The sequence below is a fragment of the Protomyctophum parallelum genome (genome assembly GCF_964188405.1).
Source record: "Protomyctophum parallelum genome assembly, chromosome: 6".
NCBI classification, from domain to species: domain Eukaryota; kingdom Metazoa; phylum Chordata; class Actinopteri; order Myctophiformes; family Myctophidae; genus Protomyctophum; species Protomyctophum parallelum.
This window is the reverse complement of record NC_139701.1, coordinates 50,655,947-50,663,457: the sequence shown is the minus strand read 5'-3', so window position 1 is coordinate 50,663,457 and position 7,511 is coordinate 50,655,947. Positions and strand designations below refer to the sequence as shown.

The 7,511-nt window shown below is 45.2% G+C and overlaps 1 long non-coding RNA gene across 1 annotated transcript; it reads right to left on the bottom strand.

Moving 5' to 3' along the window:
* Nucleotides 1-4,243: 4,243 nt before the first annotated feature.
* On the bottom strand, nucleotides 4,244-5,092 carry LOC310860578. Its single transcript, XR_014569391.1, has 3 exons — nucleotides 5,061-5,092; nucleotides 4,573-4,710; nucleotides 4,244-4,278 (listed from the first exon to the last, which is right to left on the bottom strand). It is a non-coding gene; the product is annotated as an uncharacterized lncRNA (long non-coding RNA).
* Nucleotides 5,093-7,511: the final 2,419 nt, after the last annotated feature.

Below are 7,511 nucleotides of genomic sequence, written 5' to 3'. Positions count from 1 at the left end.
GCGATGTGAACATCGCGGGGAGCACACTGAACTGCCGGGATGTCGGGATCAAGGTCGAAATGTACTTCCCTGGCACTGATTTCACAGGTGCGGTGAACACATCCCTGTATTTTCCGACTAGCCTTTCCTTGGTTAGAGGTCTAGGCAGTGCATGTTCGACGTTCAGCATCTCCTCAGGAATCGTGAAGTGCATGAAACCAAGGCGTTCACTGGTCTCGCCTGATAAAAGAGGATTCTGTCCTTTTTCACTACCTCAAATGAGAGCTTGGGTTTGCAACCTCGTACTGTACATTCTGGGTCAAAGACACCTAAAAAGCTCACTATCTTCCCAGATTGCAGTCTTAGACTGGTTTCGCTTGGCGGAGCTTTGCTTTGGGTGCTAGTATTTGTCTTGTCTTTAAGAGTCAATACATCGGCCCAGGCCGTAGCGTAACGGTCTGGGCACCGGACTGGTAATCCAGTCGCAGTGTGCCGCGGGTTCGACTCCCGGACCCGACACGGCCTTTACTGCATGTCATACCCCCATATCTCTCCCGTTTCCTGTCAGCCTACTGTCTGTCCCTTCAAAAATCAATAAAAGGCGTAAGCCGCAAAAAAATATCTTAAAAAAAAAAAAAAAAAAGAGTCAATACATCACATTTGGCCCCTAAGTCCAACTGACATTGCTGTGCTTTGTTGCTGAAATCTTTTTTTCCCATGTGTTTGTCCTGCACCACTCAGGGACTCCAGCGTTTATAACTGTGTGTGTGACTCCTGATCAGCACTGCTCTGCTCTGAAGTGTCACATCAATATGCTACTAAACTCTGTAACAATGAGCTCAAGAATGACGACATGCAGGGTAAACTGCTGCTTTCTACCAAGAAAGATCATGAACTCTCGATCTAACCTGGATTGGATTTATCTGGACTTCAACCTTGAAACCATCCTGAAAAAAACACAATAATGGTTCTGCACCTGGTCCATGCTGGCCCCAATGGCTATACACTTATTTGAGAGCATCACAGAGCCTTTGGCTGCGGAAAGAACTACTGAGACATCCCTCTTCAATTTACAATTTACAATTTAGGCATTTAGCAGACGCTCTTAATTAGGGATGCACCGATCCGATACTCGTATCGGAGATCGGCGCCGATCCAGGCTAAATTCTAGATCGGGTATCGGATCGGTGGCCGATCCATTATCCGATCCGATCCGATAATTATGTGTAATTACAGTATGAAAACAACTCTACCTCCTCTGTGACACAGCAGTGTAGTATTGACAGTATAACATGTGGAATGCAGCCAGGCTAGCCTGCGCACACATTAACCTGGTCTAATTGTTGCACAGTTATTTAATAAATAATTCAGTGCATTTATATCTGTGTTTGTTACATTTTGTTTTACAAAGTTGGGAAAGTAATGTTTAAGTCAAGCCTTGATGGTGCCTTACACAAAATAATGATTCCAGACTCCACACAGTGAGGCATACAGCTTAATAGGTTATTACGTTTCTTTGTGGGGGGTATCGGATCGGTACTCTGTATCGGCAGATACTGGACCCCCATGTATCCAAATCGGTATCGAATGCCAAAAAGCCGGATCGGTGCATCCCTACTCTTAATCCAGAGCGACTTACATTCGTAAGTCGATCTTCGTGAGATCTGCAATGTTCCTGGGTCCCCAGAAGTCACTGGCTTTGCCTCTCTTCCATCATGTGCTAACAGGATGTGATACTAGCCTTCCTTGGCCATTACATGCAAGAGTGTCTGGCTGCAGACCTAGAATGATTGATCAGGAAGTACCTACAAGGGACAGAGGCGGGACAAGTCCACATCAACCAGAGTAGAGGAAACACAAAAACGGAAACGGAAACAGATAAACGGAAACAGAAAAGGGCGTTCCCTTACGTTATTTAATATTAGAGTTTAATTTAAACCACACTAAAATGTCACACCAACGCACGCGAAGCACGCACGCACGATCGCACTGTCTCGCACACACTTTAAAGCTGCCTAACTTTAATTATTTTGTTAGGATAATTTGTTAGTATGTGTATATATATAGGCCTACATATATATATATATGTGTGTGTGTGTGTGTGTGTGTGTGTGTGTGTATATATATATATATATATATATATATATATATATATATATATATATGTATATATATATATATATATATATATATATATATATATATATATATCTTTGATGAATTGAAAATGGTGGGCCCTATTGTAAACAAGTGTAATGCTTTATGGCAGCAGTTCCCAAAGTGGGGTCCGCGGGCTAGGGGTACGCGTCGCATAGCCAGGGGGTACCCAAACTGACAAAAGTCAGTGCCTCCAAAGTAGAATCCAAAGTAAATTGACATTGACTGAATGTTAACACCAAAACAATTTAAACAACATTGTCTTTGGATTCAAATCAAAACATTACGACCTACCAGCCATGGTGAAAACCCCTTTCTTGTGGAGGTCCATGACGACAACAGGAGGATGGTAGCCACACAACACACACGAATATGTGTAATCGATGTCTGACAAGGCCTCAAAGTGACAGTAGGCATGAAGCATTGAGTCTCTGGATGGGAATGACACTTTTCTTAACTTCTCCAAAGCGTCTATGACCCTAGACACTGACACATGACTCTGGGGAGTGGGGCGTAATGGTAGATTACCAGGTGGGAATTAAGAACATTGTCACATAAGTATACTTGGATATTCATTTTGCGTTTAAAGACTAACTTAACAGACTGAACAGTTTTTCTATACACACCTGCAAATTATGTCTGAGATACAGGCACAGTTCCAGACTGAGAAGAATGTAGTCATTGAAATTATGTAGCCCATGCTCCCACTCCTGGTACCTGTAGAACATCTGGCACACTGCACATCTTCGGGTGAAGGTCGACACACCTGTCAAGGTATAACGCACCATTTAGACAACTCTTGCACCATACAATTCATCTCATATTTCAAGCAACAAAGATGTCAAATTACTAGTGACTTACTGGTGATTATTCCACTCATGGTAACAATCTTTGCGTTTCTGGTGATTAACAATGGACTTTCAAGCTGTGGCTCGTCTGGACACAGAAGGCATTTGGTCTCAGCCGGATAGAAGTGAGTGGGATACTCAGTTGGGGGTTTATTGAGGACTTCATCTGGGAGATTGAACGGAATCTTCTTGCTTGTCATTATGTAATCTGTCATGCGTCGCAAGTCTTTTGGAGGAGGATAGGCATCACATTCAGATTCTTCTGGTTGCTTTGCTGGAGAACTTGGTGTTGTGATGAACAGTTCACCATTGATTTGAAATAAGTGCCATTTGGCAATGTTCTGGTGGGAGCAGGACATCCATGGATTGGCACATGGACAATGCCATGTATTGTCAGCTTTTTTGTATGTCACCATGATCCTGCCCAGTTTACTATGGTGTGTAACTTCAGGCTCATGGATGGACAGACAGATGTGGCATGAGGAGTGACCAAGTTCAACCAAAACAGAGAAAGGGACACCGTCTCTCAGTGCATCTTGTTGTCTTTTTAAGCATGTTGCCTTTTTCCCTTCTCCAAAGAATTGACAAGCAACCATTTTGTCCAGGATTGACATGTCCAGAGGTTCCTCAGTAGCTATGCGATCACAGTAATCTAGTGAACGGATGTGTTCACACTGATCATAAGGAAGACCACTCCGTTGTGCCAACTGCAGGTAGCTCAGGCATTCATCCAATTCACACCGTGTTCTCTGTTCTTCTCCCCAGCATTTCCGTTGGACATGTATCGGTGTAGAAAAGCCATGGCCAGTTCTCTGGACCGCTGAAATGCCATTCTTAGCATCTACACATACACCTGCAAGGTGGCTTATGGCAGTTATGTCCTTGTTCGTTTTTGAATGTGCGCGTGAAATGTGAAGACGGAGATTCTTCCGGTACATGACTTTAGAGCAGTGCGGGCATCTGGAATGGGTAGAGGGCTCAGAAGGGCTGGGCGCCTGAACACTGTGCATCGTGGGGCTGGCAGACTGACCACTGTGAATCGCAGGGCTGGCAGACTGAGGAGGGCTGAACAGCTGACCCGAAGGACTGGCGGACTGAGGAGGGCCGGACAGCTGACCCAAAGGTCCTATTGCCCCTTGCAGCAACAGCAACTTCCTGGTCTGCAGCCAGACACTATTGGAAGCACTGGCGGACTGAGGAGGGCCGGACAGCTGACCTGAAGGACTGGCGGACTGAGGAGGGCCGGACAGCTGACCTGAAGGACTGGCGGACTGAGGAGGGCTGGACAGCTGACCTGAAGTACTGGCGGACTGAGGAGGGCCGGACAGCTGACCTGAAGGACTGGTGGACTGAGGAGGGCTGGACAGCTGACCTGAAGTACTGGCGGACTGAGGAGGGCCGGACAGCTGACCTGAAGGACTGGTGGACTGAGGAGGGCTGGACAGCTGACCCGAAGGTCCTATTGCCCCTTGCAGCAACAGCAACTTCCTGGTCTGCAGCCAGACACTATTGGAAGCACTGGTGGACTGAGGAGGGCTGGACAGCTGACCTGAAGTACTGGCGGACTGAGGAGGGCCGGACAGCTGACCTGAATGGAGTTTGCACTTCGGCAGGTGTTTTCTCATCGCATCAGCCCTTAAAAGGGTGTTCTTACACCAGGGACAATGATAGTGTGCCTGAGATGTGTCTGATCTGCAGTTAAGACAGCATCTAATGATGTGCAGATCTAGAGGGGGGGGGGGAGGGAGGGGAGAGACATACAATATGACAAATTAATATACAGTATATAATATACACACACACAGCACCAACTCATGAAGCGTTCTTACATTTCAAATGTACTTAAGGGGAAAGCCATCCTTCATAGACCACTGGCAGTCACTAGACTGACTAACTGAACACACAAATTGCATGCGTTGCAGAGATGGAACCTGGGTGAAATGAGTGCATGAATAACACACCCTGCCTGGCCAACAGTCTGAATAAGTCCCAATATCAATTTGAAAGATAATGGGAATGCCTCCTCTCTACAGTACATCCAGACATACATCCTAAAAAAAACAAGCTTATACATACCTTCAAAAGTAATTGCAGTTTTAATATGAGCATTTATATGCTTCTGCAATACCCCAATACTGGCTGGTTTGAAATTTACACACAAACAGCAGTGGTACAGTGTACAGCAGGTTGTACATTGTTTGAGCTGTACAGACTCATTGGCGGTCAATATGGAATGATGCATCTGTTAATAAAAAGAAACAAGACAATTTTAACAATTACACTGAATTTGCAGAGCAGATCTGTAGACAGGCATAAAGGCCCTCCCACCCTGCTCCCCTCTGGGAGACCCCCCCACCCTGCTCCCCTCTGGGAGACCCCTCCTCACCCTGCTCCCCTCTGGGAGAACCCCCACCCTGCTCCCCTCTGGGAGACCCCTCCTCCCCCTGCTCCCCTCTGGGAGACCCCTCCTCCCCCTGCTCCCCTCTGGGAGACCCCTCCTCCCCTCTGGGAGACCCCTGCTCCCCTCTGGGAGACCCCTCCCACCCTGTGATACCAGGGCCAATCAGAGGCCAATTAGAGGCAGCTGTTGGCTTGTCAAGTGCTGATATGCCCTCAAAGCAATCAGAAAAAGGAACAGTCCTTGATTTTTCAAAGGGGGTTCTAGTACAAGAATTAACACAGCAACCAATGGTCAAAATTAATATATTTCTTTCATGTTATTGCCCAAAATTGTAGCTTGTAACTTGAGTAGCTAAGCTACAAAAAATGACCCAAAAAGTAGCTGAGCTACTTGACGAGGTACACAAATATGAATGTAGCTAAAATACCACAAGCTACAGCAAAATGTAGCTAAGCTACGTAGCTCAGCTACATGTAGCTTAATACTCCCCAACACTGGGCCTGGACTAAATTAAGAGGCCACTATAAATTATATAAAAGTGGTTCACAATTGATACTGTCACACTCACACAGTATTTATCAATGTTGTAATGCTACACAGGGTCCATGTACTGTTACACTCATGAATGCTTTATTTTTTTCTCTTCAGCTTCTCCAACAGTTCACACAGCAGGTAAACAAACACGAACAGACACAGCATTTTAAGCTCCAATGTTTTTCTTATTAACAAAGTAAAATTGCCTTATTCTATTGTCTCCGTACAGAGTCTGATGATGTCAGGTTGGTGGGAGGAACCAGTTACTGTTCTGGTATACTGGAAGTTAAACACTTAACGTACAACTCTGGTATACTGGAATGGAAACCAGCAGCGTCTGGAACCTGGAACCTGAAGTCAGCATCTGTGGTGTGTAAACAGCTCGGCTGTGGCTCTGCTGTTGACACAAATCAGAGGATTGTTTCAAGATTTCAACCTGTGTTGTTGATTACATCTTTCTGTAATGGATCTGAATCTTCACTGAGGGAGTGTGGAACAATGCTGGCTCATAGTTCTTGGGACAAACTGGAGGTGATCTGTTCAGGTAGTAAATAATGACTAAGGCCTGACTCACACCTTTACAACAGATTGATGTATATTATTATGTATTAGACAGATTTACAAAAAATAATCAACAGACCAAAACGAAATAATTCCTAAGCCAATGTTTCTGCTGCTCTGACAAAACTGTCTAATCAGCACAACTGATAATATTTCTAATGTGATTAATCCGTCCTCAAATCTTCTATTAACGCCTATAGGTGTGACATCATGCTCATTTCAGCACGACTGGAGAGCCTATTTCAACCAATTGCTTGGTCAGAAGAACTATACCTGTATTAATTCATATAAATCTTTCATTCCACTTTTGTCTTTTTTTCTTATTATTTGGGCAACTCCTCTGCATACCACCAGGGGATGGGGGGCTCAAGTACCAGTGGTTGGGAACCTCTGGTATAAAGGATTCATGATGGAGAGGCTTTGTAGGTCCATATAAACCATGAAGCTCTGTGGGTATGGGGTGTTGGTCAGGACGCAACAGACAGGTTATTATGGCGTCTTTACCTAAAGTTGTAGCGCAGCACGCTACGCTGTTGATTGTGCTGGAATTTAGCGGAAGCAGAAAAATGACAACTTCCAGGGAAGTTAAAACGCTGGAATCCTCGCTTCCGGCTAGACACTCTCCCAGACAAGTCAAGTCGTGACACGGCTTTTCTCTTCACAGATGAGTAAGGCTACTTAGCCTGGAACTGAGGCTAGTAGGTAGCACAGGGGGAGTTACAGCCTACAAGCATGGGCTGCATGTGTGTGACTAGTTCCTCAACTCTGCGCAAACTTGACCCCTTGTTTCATGCTGCATTGAGGTCCATAACCAACTCCCTCTATAGGACTCATCACTGTACTCCTTAGTGACTTGGTGTTCCTTAACCTCTTGCAGGTTGCTACATTTGGTATATTCTTGGTAGTCTCCCACTTTACATCAATTGTGTTCTAAATTAGAATTTGTCCGAAACTCTCTCAACCTCACATCAAATGCTTGCCCCCAACAGGGGAAACAAAGCCTTGCTTTTTCTGGACCCTGGTCTTGGAAT